General features: G+C 43.6%; 1 long non-coding RNA gene across 1 annotated transcript in view; it reads left to right on the top strand.

Moving 5' to 3' along the window:
- The first annotated feature begins 7406 nt into the window (after window positions 1-7406).
- LOC130356860 (uncharacterized) overlaps window positions 7407-16143 on the top strand; it is a 126693-nt gene continuing 117956 nt past the window's right edge. The window contains exons 1-2 of the long non-coding RNA XR_008889015.1: window positions 7407-7700; window positions 13991-14053. This is a non-coding gene — a long non-coding RNA (uncharacterized LOC130356860). The remainder of the gene's footprint in view (window positions 7701-13990; window positions 14054-16143) is intronic.

Genomic DNA, 16143 nt, shown 5'->3' with positions numbered 1-16143 from the left:
GATTGTGCAGTGTTTATTGTGGGTTAAGATGCTCTTAGTTGCAGGACCACAAAGCCAGTAATAACTTAAAGGAGATGTCCGGCGCAGACTTTTTCTATTCCATCCGGCCAAAACAAACTTTCACTTACCTCCATATGTTCTCCCGGAGCTCCGCAACAGCTGATCGGTCGGCCGGGCTGTTTACTTCCTACTTCCTTTAGCCCGGTACGTCACACGGCGATTCAGCCTATCACCGGCCAAGGCGGGACATTGCTGCGGCCGGTGATAAGCTGAAGCGCCGTGTGACGAACCGGGCCAATAGAAGTAGGAAGCAGACAGCCCGGCCGACCGATCAGCTGTTGCGGAGCTCCGGGGCAACATTTGGCGGTAAGTGAAAAGTTTGTTTTGTCTTTTTTGCAGCCCGGGCAGGACGGAATAGAAAAAGTCTGCGCCGGACATCTCCTTTAAACTGATTGTAGCTGCAGTCAATTTGAAGATCAGGTTGACTTGAATTGTATGTTTAGCCACATTAAGGGAGATTTATCAAAACCAGTCCTGTTGCCCATAGCAACCAATCAGATTGCCTCTTTCATTTTTAACAAGGCCTCTGAACAATGAAAGAAGAGATCTGATTGGTTGCTATAGGCTACTGGGCAACTTTTCCTCTGCACTGGTTTTGACAAATCTGAGGCTACTCCTCAGCTGACTCATAATCACAATAAGGCTACCCAGGCGAAAAAATTGTCATTTTGGGTGTGTGGGTGGGTGGCTGTCAGGACCAATTATTAAAGGGGTTATTTAAGATTAGGAATAAGAGTCAAAGAGTCTGCTTGTTTTCTAAAAACGGTGTTACTCTTCTTCATGGGCTATGTCTGGTAATATAAGCATGCCCCATTGAAGTAAAAGTTGCTAACCAGCAATATCAGAAACTGCCCATCCTTAAAGGGATTTTCCAGTGACAAAATTATATTTAGCACATGTGCCCAAGCTGCATAATATAGCATAAAAACTTCTACCCATCTCTATCTGGCAGCGACGCAAGATCTTAGCTCGCTGAAGCAGTTCATAGAGCTGCAGACACCACGTCACAACACCAAAAACTGACCACAGCGATGCCCCAGTCAGTGATTTGCTGAGCAATGAGGTGACATGGCACCTGCAGCTCCATGAAATGCAGTGGCGGCTGAGGCCGGGCACCTTCCTCAGAGGGCGGTGAGTAGGAGTTTTTTTTAGTTTAGTTTTATTATGCAGTCTGGACACGTAGGTTAAATATATTTTTTTACTGGGCAACCCCTGTAATAGTGGAAATGTTTATGTACTAAAAACTAGCAGACATTTTTATGTAATTCCAGATAACCTTTTTACCTATAAAGAAAAAACATCTTTTTACACAACACCCATGAAAGTGAATTAGTGCAATAAAATAAAAATAAACTAAGAACTGAAGACATCATTGGATAGCTGTTGAGGCATGAAAGCAAATTGTGCCTTTCCTGAAGCTGATGGTGGTTGCCAAAGTTATAAAATATCCTTTTTATTCCTCAGCCAAGGGTCAAGGAGTCATAGTCCAGCTGTTACAGTCTGGCACTAATTCATCTACAGACCTCTTTACGTCAAGGAGGGACTGGTAGGTGAGGGAGAGAGAGAAGGTGTGCCCGGCTGTGGCACTTAATGTGCATTTGTCCCCTAAAACAGGCTTGTAAATCTGCACACCCAGTGCAGTAGGACTTCACAAGCCCACTTTCCCCCAATTGGGGGAGGGGATTTTTCAATTTTTTTCCCCTTTTTTCTTTTTCTTTCTATTTTTACACTTTTTATGTAGAGGACTATTTATTGCAATCACTTGATTGCAGATACTGAACAGTGCTATGCATTGGGCATAGCACTGATCAGTATTATCGGCGATCTTCTGATCTGGTCTGCTCGATATCAGACCAGAGCAGAAGACCCAAGGAGACAGCCAGAGGCAGGTGAGGGGAAATCCGTCCGCCATTATGGATGATCGGATCCCCGCAGCAGCGCCACGGGTGATCCCATCATCCATTTAAGTGGCGCACTGCCGCAGATGCCATGATCTGCATTGATCATGGCATATGAGGGGTAATGGTGGACATCCGCGCGATCGCTGATGTCCGCCATTACCATGCATGATGCGAGCATCGGTCCGGTGCGTAAATGTACGTCATGGTGCGCTAAGTACCACGGCACCATGACATACATTTACATCCATTGTCGTTAAGGGGTTAAGCAGCTGGGCTCCAGCTCTCTCAGAGGCCATCGCATGTTGAAGGCAGCATCAACATACGATGCTTTTGTATGTCGTGGCTATCGCATAAACGGCTATCCGGCAGCGCAGACTGCTTCAGCTGCCGCCGGATAGCCGTTAAAGGTGCCCCGTGTTGTCCGCTGACGATCACTTACCTGTCCTCGGGGCTCCGGAATGGTCCTCTTCGGGATCCCCTGCATTGTCGGCGCTCTCCATCATCGTCATCACGGAGAGCGAGGATCCCGGGCAGCAGAGACCTTCCAGGAGCGTCAGGGACACCCCGGGGACGAAGCAACAGCGATGGAGGGCGACATCCAGGGCAGCGGTGATGGTCCGGAGCGGCGGGGACATGTGGGTATAACCTCCAATACCAGTGATCTGGGGACCTCCAGATGTTGCAGAACTACAACTCCCAGCATGCCCAGACAGCCGCTGGCTGTCCGGGCATGCTGGAAGTTATAGTTTTGCAACATCTAGAGGTCTGCAGGTTGGAGACCACTGTCCTATACTTTACATTGCACGGATCCCTCAACATACAACGGTTTCAACAAACGATGGTCCATTTGGAACAGATTACCATCGTATGTTGAGGGACCACTGTATTGGTTAGGCAACCACCATCATCGGCTCCAGGAAAGGTGCAGTTTGCTTTTATACCCTAATAACTATCCAATGATGTCTGTAGCTTCTAGCAGCAAAAACAGCTGACCGGTTCCTTTTAATGATCAGTGGAAGCCCAAAATTTAGGGGGGCTGATTTAGCTTTACAACCTCTTTTAGGTTATTTTTCAGAGCAGCACCCTGAACACTGGTCATGTAGGACATATTGCTTTGCTCACTGCCAAGTAAATTTCTTCTATGTTTTCTATTGAACACTAGAGTGGCAAAAGATGTTGCCAATTATCTGGCTGTGCGCCATATCAGATTTTAGCGAACGATGTTGCTAATGGTAAGCGACGTAAAAGAATTCGTATTGCCATTTTTCACAATGCCAGTAGATGGCAAAAGCGAGCCATTTCTGTGCATTTGTTGTGTATTTTTATTAGGAAGTCTGAAATCCAAATTAGATTGCGCTATTTATAGATGCTCATGAAACTCTATGAGCGGTGACATTCAAGAGAATCGGCTTGAGGTTCATGGACATTTGAAGCCAAACAAAACCATTCATACATTATATTGTAAGTATTACTTCTCTCGCTAAACCAAGAAACATTACATGATAATGAGAAATTTTACTTTAGATAAAGGAATGCGTATTTGTGTTCCTCTGAAGCACTGGCGTATAAACAATGCTTTCAAATTTAGGAACTCTTACAATACATTTTTCATACATATATTTCAAAGACTCCAAGATAATAACAAAATAGAGTGAAGAACGCTAGGGGGAAAAATAGATAGCTTTCTTAAATGTTATTTATTCCAGATTTTAGGCAATCTAGGTATTTCGCGTTGAAACGGAACTACAGGTCTCAGTGTGGTAGCCCTTGGGGGGTGTATGGTAGTGGTTGTATGGTAGAGGTATAGAAGGGGTTAATGTTAACCCTAGAGTTCATGACGCCAGGCTGAGGGCTGGTATGCTGAATCAGTGTTCCGGTCTATCGCCGCCCTTCCCAGTAACGATAGGTGCATAAAATAACTTAAGGTCCACAAGAAGATTTAACTTGAATAACTCTTTACTGAAGTGCTTGCAATATCCACGGCACAGTAACAGTCTCATACAAACAGTCCTTAGGTTGCTTAGTTACTGGCAGTTGTAGCGGACCTTGAGCTAGATATACAGTCTCTGAATTTAGGGAGAGATTTGCAGATCCATCCGGATTTAGGGGAATTATTAGGTCCGGTGATGCTGCAGAGTGTCTGGTAATTGATACACTCTATAATTAGATTGTTCAGCCGTCGCCGCAAGGCTCAGGCCTAACTCACTGCGATAATTGCTGCGCATATCCTTCTCTCATGACAGCCCACGAGGTAAGAGAGAGAAACATGGCCACCGCTCCCTTATATGGACAGGGGGACGGGGCGAATCTGATTGGTCCGAACATCTGCCATTCACCATTACAGGGTGTAATGGGATTGCTTACGTCACAGGGCCTCCAAAGGTCCTTAAGCTTAATACCATAGAGTTCACCTAGTCACATGACCCGCAGGTCCTGCAACGCTATGGAAACAAGTAATTAACCATTTATTTACATATGTTATTCTATTTACATTAACCTTTGAATAACTTAGTGATTTATACACTAGAATAGAGGCGACTAGGGGTTAAATAAGTGACAGGTATCCCTATGTCCTAGGGACTCTGGCTATGGGGACCCAAACATAAATAGGTACCGTATATAATGCGGTACCGGGACACCACATCAGCATACCCAGCTTCAGAGCATACTGAAATTTTGCAAGTCTGAGAGCAACAGTTAATCCTATGATAAAATCGCAACGCAAAAGAGAAATCGAGGGTTCATATCAGTGTTCGCTCTAAGATAAGGAATACGCATTTATGTGAATGATGGATATTCCCCACGGAATTACTGTTTCCACATTCTGTAGTATTTTGGGTTTTTAACACTATCAGTTCCAGATTGCTTAATTTAGACTGGTTCATTTACATGATACGGGTAGGGTTGCCAACTTTCTTGGAAAAAAAAATACCGGCCATGCTAATTTGCATAATAAATTATATATGCATGACATCACAGGATACACATATGCTGGGGAAATTCTGACACCCTAAATCTTTTTTATTTCTTCTGTATGAGGGCTCATTTTTTGCACCTCGATCTGTAGTTTTTAACAGTATAATTTTTGTTTTGATGTGAGTTTTTAATCGCTTTTTAATTTTATTTTTTAGCAAATTTGGGACTTGCAGTTAGTTACTAACTACAACTCCCAGCATGCCGGGATACAGCCTGTGGCTCAACAGCTGCCCCCCCCCCCCCCCCCCCAAAAAAAAAAAAAAAAACTACAACTCCCAGCATGCTGGACTATATAGCAGTATATAGTATAGGCAAGTGTTTCCCAACCAGGAGTGCCTCCAGCTGTAGCAAAACTACAACACCCAGCATGCTAGACTATATAGTAGTATAGACAGGGCTCAAGTCCTGCAGGACCTCATGGGAATGGAGTTCCTGCACTTTTTCCACAGCAGGAACTCAGTTCCCATTCGCAGGAGTCCTGCAGGACCAGCCCTTAAAGGGATACTCCGACCCTAAACATCGTATCCACTATCCAAAGGATGGAGGATAAGATGTCTGTGGCACCCCAGACATCCGGTGCATGGAGTGAACTTTGCTCCGTGACGAATGACTGGCGAAGAGGGGCAGAGGCTTGTGACATCAAGGCCTTGCCCCCTCAATGCAAGTCTATGGGAGGGGGCGTGACGGTTGTCATGCCCTTTCCCATAGACTTGCATTGAGGGGCTGTCGCCGTGATGTCACGAGCCTCCAGCGCTGCACCCAACGCTCTAAACAAATGCCGGGTGCAGCAGGGAGATTGTGGGGGTCCCCAGCGGCGGGACCCCTGCAATCAGAAATCTTATCCCCTATCCCTTGGATAGGGAATAAGATGTCTAGGGGTGGAGTACCCCTTTAAGTGGAAATCTTGGGTGAGTTCCCACACTTTTTCCCCCAGGACTTGACCCCTGAGTATAGGTTAGTGTTTCCCAACCAGAGGTGCCTCCAGCTGTTGCAAAACTACAACTCCCAGCATGCCCGGACAGCCAACGGCTGTCCGGGCATGCTGGGAGTTGTAGTTTTGCAACAGCTGGAGGCACCCCTGGTTGGGAAACATTGGTATAGGTTATGATCCAACATTGGAGGATTGGTTGGATAAATACCGGCCATTGCATTGCGGGTATTTTTTATATAAAAATACCAGCAGGGTGACCAAAATACCAGCTATCATGGTAAAATACCAGCCAGGTGGCAACCCTAGATACGGGTGAAGGATTTGTAGACAAAAAATTGTGCGACAATTAAGATCAAGATGAAAGGATGTAGAAATTAGGGAACGCTTTCATTTGCATGTGAATCGTAGTGAATGCTGGTGATGAGGCGGGTCATTGAGGAGCTGGTGATGAATTGACTGTGTAACCCAAGCTAAGGGCATATTGAGAGATTACAGATGGCACACAAGGCGGGGCTCCCAACCCGAACAGACGTGAAGGAGAGAGGAAATGAAAGGAGGATCACGAATACAGAATGAACAGACAGCAGACGGAAACCACATACTGATGGGAAGCTGACTTCGGGTGTCCTCATAGCAGAAGCTTCAAGGGTAAAACATTACGGGACTGCGAATTCTGAATCATGAGAAGAAGAGGAGACACAAAAAAATAACGTCCAATGTAATATACAGAACTGAGGGATTTACAGAAAATAAAAATGATCATCACATAGATTTCTATGATGCTAATCTTGCTTTCACTGTTATTCGTTTAATTCAGGGGTCTCAAACTGGTGGCCCTCCAGATGTTGCAAAAGTTCAACTCTCTGCATGCCCGACAGCTGTTAAAGGGGTATTCCAGGCCAAAACTTTTTTTTATATATCAACTGGCTCCGGAAAGTTAAACAGATTTGTAAATGACTTCTATTAAAAAATCTTAATTTACAAATCTGTTTCACTTTCCAGAGCCAGTTGATATATATAAAAAAAGGTTTTGCCTGGATAACCCCTTTAACTGCAGCCAATGGCTGTCTGGGTATGCCCAGGCATGTGCTTGGAGTTGAAGTTTTGCAACATCTGGAGGGCCACCAGTTTGAGACCCCTGGTTTAATTCATATAAAAATAGTAAACATACATAAAAAAAAGAAAAAAATGAAAAAAATGAAAATAAAAAACTTGAGTGAGCTGAAACATTGCAATGGTGAATAAAGGATAAATCAAGTGCTGTCCTGTTCTCTGGTAATCTTACATCTTAAAGGCATCTTGTCATTCAAAACAATTTACACCGACATGTTTATATACATTTCCAGAACATGTTTGCAATACTCTTAAAGGGATAGGGGATAAGATTTCTAGTGCCGGAGTACCCCCTTAAGAGTATTGCAAACATGTACTGGAAATGTATATAAACATGTCAGTGTAAATTACTTTGTATGAAAGGATAGAGGATAAGATGTCCGATCGCGGGGGTCCTGCACTGGGGACCCCCGCAATCTCCCTGCTGCACCCTCTTGTCATCAGCCTCAGGGAGCGAAGATCGCTCCATGTCTGATGATTCACGATACAGGAGCCGGAGTATCATGACATCATGGCTCCACACCCGCAATGCAAGCCTCCCGTACACTGTATAGGGCCATTTGTGTCTGGGTGAACCCAGCTCGTCCATCCAACTGTCTGCCCAGCCAATATTTCCTTGCTGGTTATTCCAGTTTAACTGCTTCATGCATGTGGGATCCGGGAGGTTGAAAGGCTGCTATCCCACTCAAAGTGAAGCTAGAGGTCTATACATTTGTCTGGTAGGCTATTCCCATAGAAGACTACATTTCTATGTTATTTTGCATGGTCTTCCCACTGTATCTCTAATCTAGTCAGTCTAGCTCTAGCTAAGTAACACCTATTCTCTAGATGCACATTATTTATAGGCAGAAAGTTAAGGTGTACATTCACATTAGGGAAAAAAACACTTATTTTGGTAGGGCAGAAAAACTGTCTAGTGTGTATAGGGGCCTCCTTCCTTTCCCCCAACAGATGATACTTGGGGGGAGAAGCAGCAGTTTATTTCCATTCCTCACTGAGAGCACATGCTTCACCAAGCCACACGTACACGAGTATGGAGGAATCGGGATAGATAACTGTCGGTCAAACAAATGTTCAGACGACAGCTATCTTATATATATGGCCAGCTTTCATCCAATCCCATGTCATGTTTTTGCAGCAGAGAAGTGGATGGACATTAGTTCTTTTTTCCCATAGGATAATGAGCCCGCTCTGCTATTTCTGTATCTCTTTTTACCATAATGAAAACACTCTTCTATCTGTTGGGAACTCAGCAATGGTCAGCTGAACCAAGTTCTTATGTATATGGGGAGAATCAGGAGAAATAGCTGTTAGCCGAATAAATGTTCATCTGACAGTTCCAATAACAAAGAGAAGATGTCTGCACTCACCACGGAAATCCTTTTAAAATCCGGACTTTATTCAGGCAAAAAGCAATGTCCATAACAAAAGTAATCACACCCGGGTGAACAGGGAGGGAGAGCAGCTAGCGGCTATGCAGCCGAAGTATACTGGAAGCATCATAGACGAGAAACGGTGCTGTTGTTCTTCTGGTTCCTAGGTAGGCTACCTAGGAACCGGAAGAAGCGTCATAGAATGAGAAACGGTGCTGTTGTTCCAGTAGACTCCGGCTGCATAGCCGCTAGCTGCTCTCCCTCCCTGTTCACCCGGGTGTGATTACTTTTGTTATGGACATTGCTTTTTGCCTGAATAAAGTCCGGATTTTAAAAGGATTTCCGTGGTGAGTGCAGACATCTTCTCTTTGTTATTGGAATTGTGGAATTTACTCCCCTTCTTTTATCTGTCTGGCACCCCATAGAACCATATTCACACCGGGTCGTATTCATTGTATTGTTATATTCTCTCAGCTGCAATTATTAGGTGTTGCAGTGCCCATCCCATCTATGTCTTACTACTATTCATCTGACAGTTGTCGCATGTGTATGATACCTTAAATAGACACTGTCATGTAAACAAGAGATCTCAACCCGGGGTTTTATACACAGTTTAGACTTTTTACTGCTGCCTTATTATGCCTTTCAGGCTAATGTTGCAGTTTAGGCTGCGTATAGGTGATTAAAGTGCATAAATTCCTTCACTGTGTGTAGTGTACGGCAGACATCGTAGACATTAGGCTCCGTCCACCAGACCTGGGAGAACTGAAAATTAGAGATGAAAAATGCAGAGCATAAATCTGCCGAAAAATCCTATAAGTTATATAATGACCAGAAATAGTGCTGCTTCTCATGTACACACAGGACAGCTTTTCCTGACAAGCCACCTGAAACAACAGGTACACTTGAAGGTGAAGATTAGATCATTTCTAAGCTAATTAGACTATACTATGTTGATCACTTTACTCTTTGCAGCCACCGTCAAAGGTTGTAAAGGAAGGAAAATATGCGCCATAACAAAATGTCTGCATTGAAATGATGGCATTCAGGGGTTGTACCTGAGTACTGCATTGGGATTGGGATCCTGCCACAGTACTCATTGTGGGCAGTATGTGTGGACAGGACCCCTTTGCTCTTGGCATGATGCTGTGCCACTCAGGTTCCCCCTAGGGGTTAGGAGGGCTTCTGTCAATAGTAAACTCAAGGACCACTAGGTACACAGCCATCCTCTACTGTACTGTATAATGCTAGAATGCCATTATAAACTGTCTGACTGCACTCCGAGTCCTATACACACATAGTAGCATATCTGCTTAGTATAGCAACCACATGCCAGGATGGCCAACATTGCTAGCCCCAGCACCATTATAGGAACTATTTAATGAGTTGTGAAGTGTGCCTGTGCATAAAGTGATACATTTATAAGCAGATATGCCATTTAGGAACATGAAAAAAGCTAGGAGACTTTCTCATCTAGCTTTTCTATACTCCTGAATGGCATGTCTACTTAAAGCTGTATCAATTTATGAACAGGCACACTTCACAACTCTTATAATAGTTCCTTCAGGTTACTAGTGGCCATGTTGGTTGCATACTAAGCACATGTGCCATTTAGTAGCCTGGAAAAGCTGGGGGACAGTTTTAAGCTCCCTGCACCTCTATCACTTTATAACAGGGCAGCAGGCATCTTTTAGGAAGCTATGACAGAATGTTTGTAGGAGCCGGCTGATTTGGACATACATGTTGTGGGCGGGATTAGACACACGTTGCGGGATTGGGCGGTAATGGTCAGAAATTCACTGGAAGTTGACAGGATGGGATTAAAGGGGTTCTCCACAGCGGTCGCACCCCCTTCCCATAAACTTTCGTTGAGGGGGCAGGCATGATGTCACGAGGAGGAGGCCTCGAACACGGAAGCCCGCACACAGCGTTCGGAGTAATGAACTTCCGGACGCTGCGAGCGAAGCTCCGGAAGGCAGGGCAGTGGAGAACCCCTTTAAGAAAACCCGTCCAGCGCAGGGCTCTAGGTTGTACCAGATAGGGAGCCAAATGAGGATCTGAACACAGGGCTCAGTGAACTGTGCTAAATGTACATGCTGTTTTTTTTAGTTTTTTTTCTTATCTTTGTTTGTATTGAAAATGTTAAGGAAAAATGAGAATACACATTACTAGTTCCATAGGTGCAATGAGTGAGTACATTGCATTGTGATTACATCCACCTTTCTTGGCAAAGAAACTGACACCAAGCAGACAAGGCGGTCATTTATCTCTCTGCATTAGGAACTCTTGTTATCAATAGACAAATAGGTAACTAATGTTAGCATCACTTTTCTTCATTAAAATGTACTTCTAATGTACTATTCATGCTTGCAATGGGGTTTCAGGATGTTTTAGCAACCTAGATATTATTGTGAAAATTGCCTTTCTAGAGGGCAATTGTCGTATACAGTAAAACAATTTTTAGGCTACATTAGGGCCCTGTTAGATGCACTAAACCATAGCAAGCAACAATAACAGTCACATTATAGACAGCATTAGTGACACTGTCTAAAACTGCAACCTGTGTGGTGCCATCCATCCTGTACTTACCGTATTTTTCGTCATATAAGATGCTCCGGCATATAAGGCGCACCTAATTTTATAGGATAAAAATCTAGAAAATAAGGATTCTGAACCAAATACAATGTAAAGAATAGGACAGTGATCTTCAACCTGTGGACCTTCAGATGTTGCAAAACTACAACTCCCAGCATGCCCGGACAGCCGTTGGCTGTCCGGGCATGCTGGGAGTTATAGTTTTGCAACATCTGGAGGTCCGCAGGTTGAAGACCACTGGTATAGGAGGTAGTACTCACGTGTCCCCGCCACTCCGGACCCGTCACCGCTCGTCACCGCTGCCCTGGATGTCGCCCTCCATCACTGTTGCCGTGTCCCCGTCGCTCTGGAACGCCCTCGCTCTCCGTCGCCGCCATGACGTCGCTACGCACGCCGCTTCTATTGGATGATGGGATGGTGTGTGCGACGACGTGATGACGATGAAGGAGAGTGCTGGCCATGCAGGGGATCCCGGCACGGAGCAGACACCGAGGAGGCAGGTAAGGTCCCTCCCGGTGTCCTGTAAGCTGTTCAGGACGCCGCGATTTTACCGCGCGATCCCGAACAGCCCGACTGAACAGCCGGGTTAGTGTTATTTTCACTTCAGATGTGGCAGTCAGCTTTGATCGCCGCATCTGAAGGGTTAATGCAGGGCATCACCGCGATCGGTGATGTCCTGTATTAGCCGCGGGTCCCGGCCGTTGATGGCCGCAGGGACCGCCGCGATAGGTGTGTATTCGCCTTATAAGACGCACCAACTTCCCCCCCCCCCCAGTTTTGTTGAAGAAAAAGTGCATCTTATATGGCGAAAAATACGGTATGTTCATAGCCTGCTCCAGGCAGTCTGCATCTCCCAGGACAGTCTTGTAGAGGCAGGATCTTGTCTCATGTTTAATCCTTCACACAGTACACAGCGTTGAATAAGCTGTATGGCGCAGCGCAGAGCAGTGACCATTCATCACTGTAGGGGAAAGAGCTGAAGTTACTTGGGATTACTGAGAATTTATATTATTACTTGGAGAATGACACGTCTTTCCAAGGTGCATCCACAGGCCATGGGGAAGGAATTTACCTTTGGACAACTACAGGTAATAATATGGGTTCCCTGAAACATTTATTGCGATTTTCAGGGAAAATTAACCACTGAAATCAATGGTCGTCCATCGAGGGCTAAGAAATCCTTAAAGGGGTGCTCTCGTGGAAAACTTTATTTTTTTATTTTTTTTTTAATCAAATGGTGCCAGAAACAGATTTGTAAATCACTTCTATTAAAAAATCTTAATCCTTCCAGTACTTTTTAGGGGCTGTATACTAAAGAGAAATCCAAAAAAGAAATGCATTTCCTGTGATGTCCTGACCACAGTGCTCTCTGCTGAGCTCTGCTGTCCATTTTAGGAACTGTCCAGAGAAGCATATGTTTGCTATGGGGATTTTCTCCAGTTCCTAAAATGGACAGTTCCTTTAATAGCTGAGAGCAACACAAGATTTGGCTCTTAGCTTTGGTTGACAGCAAGGAATGCCATTAAAGGTTAATGCATATGTTTTGTACCAGCAGGTCTGAAGGGTTAATATGGCAAATGGCACAACATTATATTTTAACGTTAAATTTCTTTTTTTTTTTTTTTTTAAATCAACTGGTGCCAAAAAGATAAACAGATTTGTAAATTAAAAAAGAGAAAAGAAAAAGTAATCCTTCCAGTACTTATCAGATGCTTTATGATCCAGATGAAGTTGTGTAGTTCTTTTCTGTCTGACCAAAGTACTCTAAGCTGATAACTCTGTCTGTGTCAGGAACTGTCCAGAGCAGGATAGGTTTGATATGGGGATTTGCTCCGGCTCTGGACAGTTCCTGACACTGACACAGGTGTCAGCAGAGAGCACTGTGGTCAGACATAAAAGAACTATACAACTTCCTGTGGAACATACTACAGCTGATAAGTTCTGGAAGGATTAAGATTTTTGGTAGAATTTTTTTTCCCACCAGCGTACCCCTTTAAAATAAGCTGTTTCAGGTTTGGCATGGTGATATCCACAGTCCTAGCTGATATGACAGGGTATACAGGAGACACTACTGGGAATGAAAACATTGCAGTGCCTGGCACTTTAAGCCATGTTCACACTTAATTTAAGGTCGAAATCTGCCAACAATGAGCTGGCAATGTATGTGAATTAAATATTGTCTACCCCATTACACGGAACAATGAACTTGCTACAGATTTTAAAATCCATAGAGCTTATTGCCCCAGATTCCACTATGAAAGGTCACAAAATAACTCCATTAAATAACAAGCGCCCATGTACATACGGATCTGGTGATCAATCCACAAAAGAAATCCGTAAAAGTATCAGCTTCTAACGTCTGCCATGGATTTTCTAAAATAAATTTTGTCTATGAGAAATTCAGCCCTGTGAATATGGCCTAAGAGTAGTACTGTGAATGACACTAGAAGCCGGTCACTGTAAGGGGGTATATTAGCCGGCACTGTCAGGGGAAAACTGTCAGACACCATAAGGCTGAAGTCATACCTTGTGGATCTCCTGCAGATTTTTTCGGCAGGTTTGCACAGGTAAAATTTTTAGCAATCCGTAGGCAGATTTAGCTATGGATTTAATAGTCACATGTATACTGTCCATAACGGTTGTGGGTCTTTGCATGTGGGGTGAACTGAAGACCAAGGATGACCTAGAGCAAGTCAAGGATATGATCTGATAGGCCGTATAAGAAATCGTCAAGGCAGAAAACCTTTCTGTTGTATATGCATATACATAAAGAAGCTATTTATCATTTCCAGCCTCTATAAAGGGACCAGGACTCTTGCACAGACTGGGTGACAGCTGTTTCTGAAGGAATTTTATTGTGGCCTCCAGGTATCTCTTCATAAAGATTTGTGTGGTATAACTGTTTCATTACAGGTCATATCACAAACACACACTTAAAATAACATAGAAAGCATGGACTGCACCACACGAAACAATTGCCATTTCATGTTTTCTCTAAATGTTTCCAGCTGACAAAAGTATTTTATTTGTTTGTTTGACAGGTGAATGGTCAGTCGACTCAGAAGTACCCATCTGCTTAGCAGAAAATAAAGAAGTGCACTTGGGTGAGACAAGCATAAGAAACAACAAAACATTGCGTAAATTATAAAAATATATACTAAAGGGTTAAATATAGACATGAACAGTATTTGGAGTCCATTCTAGATCAAAATATTTTTTGCAAAAGCTTTTCCATCATGAAAATATGAGTGTAAATGTGCCTCTACAATGATATGTTCATGCTGGAGATGTGAAAAGTAGACTCAGAACCCCAAAGGGCACAAGGATGGAGTAAGTAAATGCATACGGTGCTGCGGAATATGACTAATACATGATTAATGATAATTATAATAAGCATACTATATCCAATAATCCCTGAATACAGCATAGTGCTGCAGTAGACTATCTGCAGAAACAGAACACAGAAATTGCAGCTTATCACAAAAAACAGGTTCTGCAGACAATAACTGAGGCCAGGCCACAGTACCAGACAAATGCTAGCTGTACAACAGTTTTTTTTTTTTGTTGTCTAATACAATTAACTTTTGCAGTGTATGTGTGAGGGTCATTACATTTAGACAAATAAAAAAAAAACCTCAGCATCCACTGATCAGCTATAATATTAAAACTACATGCCTAAAATTGTGTGGGCCCTTCTTGTGGCACCAAGACAGCTAAAACCCATTGGAGGCAACTTCTGAACGTGTCCTGTGGGGTCCGGTACAGAGATATTTGTGGTGTCGGGTGAGGGTAATATGTGAGTTAACCTTTTCGTGATGCCAGGGCATGGTTGACTTATATACCACCCAAGGTAGACCAGCTTCGCCTGTGCCAGGTACGGGGCAAATAATCACTCCAATGCAAGGTTACGGATAACTGGCTTTACTGAGGTCGGAAAGATGATATAATCTGTTACAGCTCAGATTAGCATGAAGGAGATGCAGGGTGAATTTTGAGAAGCTTATCGGCTTTCTGGGACGTATAGTTGATTGTGCTGTATATGACTGACTTGACTGGTATGCGGCCCACGCTAGACTTTAGTGACTTCAGCTTGACTGACTTGACTTGAATTGATCCCCGGACGTAGTGCTTACTTCAAGGCTTTGACTTTCACCTAGGCGCAGGGGTTAACTGGTAGAAGATGCGTGGTTACTGGACTAGGCCTCAGGCCACCTTCAGAATCACCTCACTGACAGATTCCACACTTTTCTCAACTGTACCTCAGCATAAGACTCTACTGTAGAACTAAACTTGGAAATCTGGTTACACTATACAGTCATGGCCGTAAATGTTGGCGCCCCTGAATTTTTTCTAGAAAATGAATTATTTCTCACTGAAAAGGATTGCAGTAACACATGTTTTGCTATACACATGTTTATTCCCTTTGTGTGTATTGGAACTAAACCAAAAAAGGGAGGAAAAAAAGCAAATTGGACATAATGTCACACTAAACTCCAAAAATGGGCTGAACAATATTATTGGCACCCTTTAAAAATTGTGGAAAAATAAGACTGTTTCAAGCATGTGATGCTGCTTTAAACTCACCTGGGGCAAGTAACAGGTGTGGGCAATATAAAAATCACACCTGAAATCAGATAAAAAGGAGAGAAGTTCACTTAGTCTTTGCATTTTGTGTCTGTGTGTGCCACACTAAGCATGGACAACAGAAAGAGGAGAAGAGAACTGTCTGTAGACTTGAGAACCAAAATTGTGGAAAAATATCAACAATCTCAAGGTTACAAGTACAACTCCAGAGATCTAGATTTGCCTTTGTCCACAGTGCGCAACATTATAAAGAAATTTGCAACCCATGGCACTGTAGATAATCTCCCTGGGCATGGACGGAAGATAAAAATTGATGAAGGGTGTCAATGCAGGATAGTCCGGATCGTGGATAAGCAGCCCCAAACAAGTTCCAACGATATTCAAGATGTTCTGCAGGCTAAGGGAGCATCAGTGTCAGTGCGAACTATCCATCCACATTTAAATGAAATGAAATGCTATGGCAGGAGACCCAGGAGGACCCCACTGCTGACAAAGAGACATAAAAAAGCAAGACTAGATTTTGCCAATATGAACTTGAGGAAGCCAAAATCCTTCTGGGAAAATGTCTTGTGGACAGATGAGACCAAGATAGAGCTTTTTGGTAAAGCAC

The sequence above is a fragment of the Hyla sarda genome, chromosome 2 (assembly GCF_029499605.1).
Source record: "Hyla sarda isolate aHylSar1 chromosome 2, aHylSar1.hap1, whole genome shotgun sequence".
NCBI classification, from domain to species: domain Eukaryota; kingdom Metazoa; phylum Chordata; class Amphibia; order Anura; family Hylidae; genus Hyla; species Hyla sarda.
The sequence above is the reverse complement of the archived record's forward strand: the minus strand, read 5'-3'. Positions and strand labels throughout refer to the sequence as shown.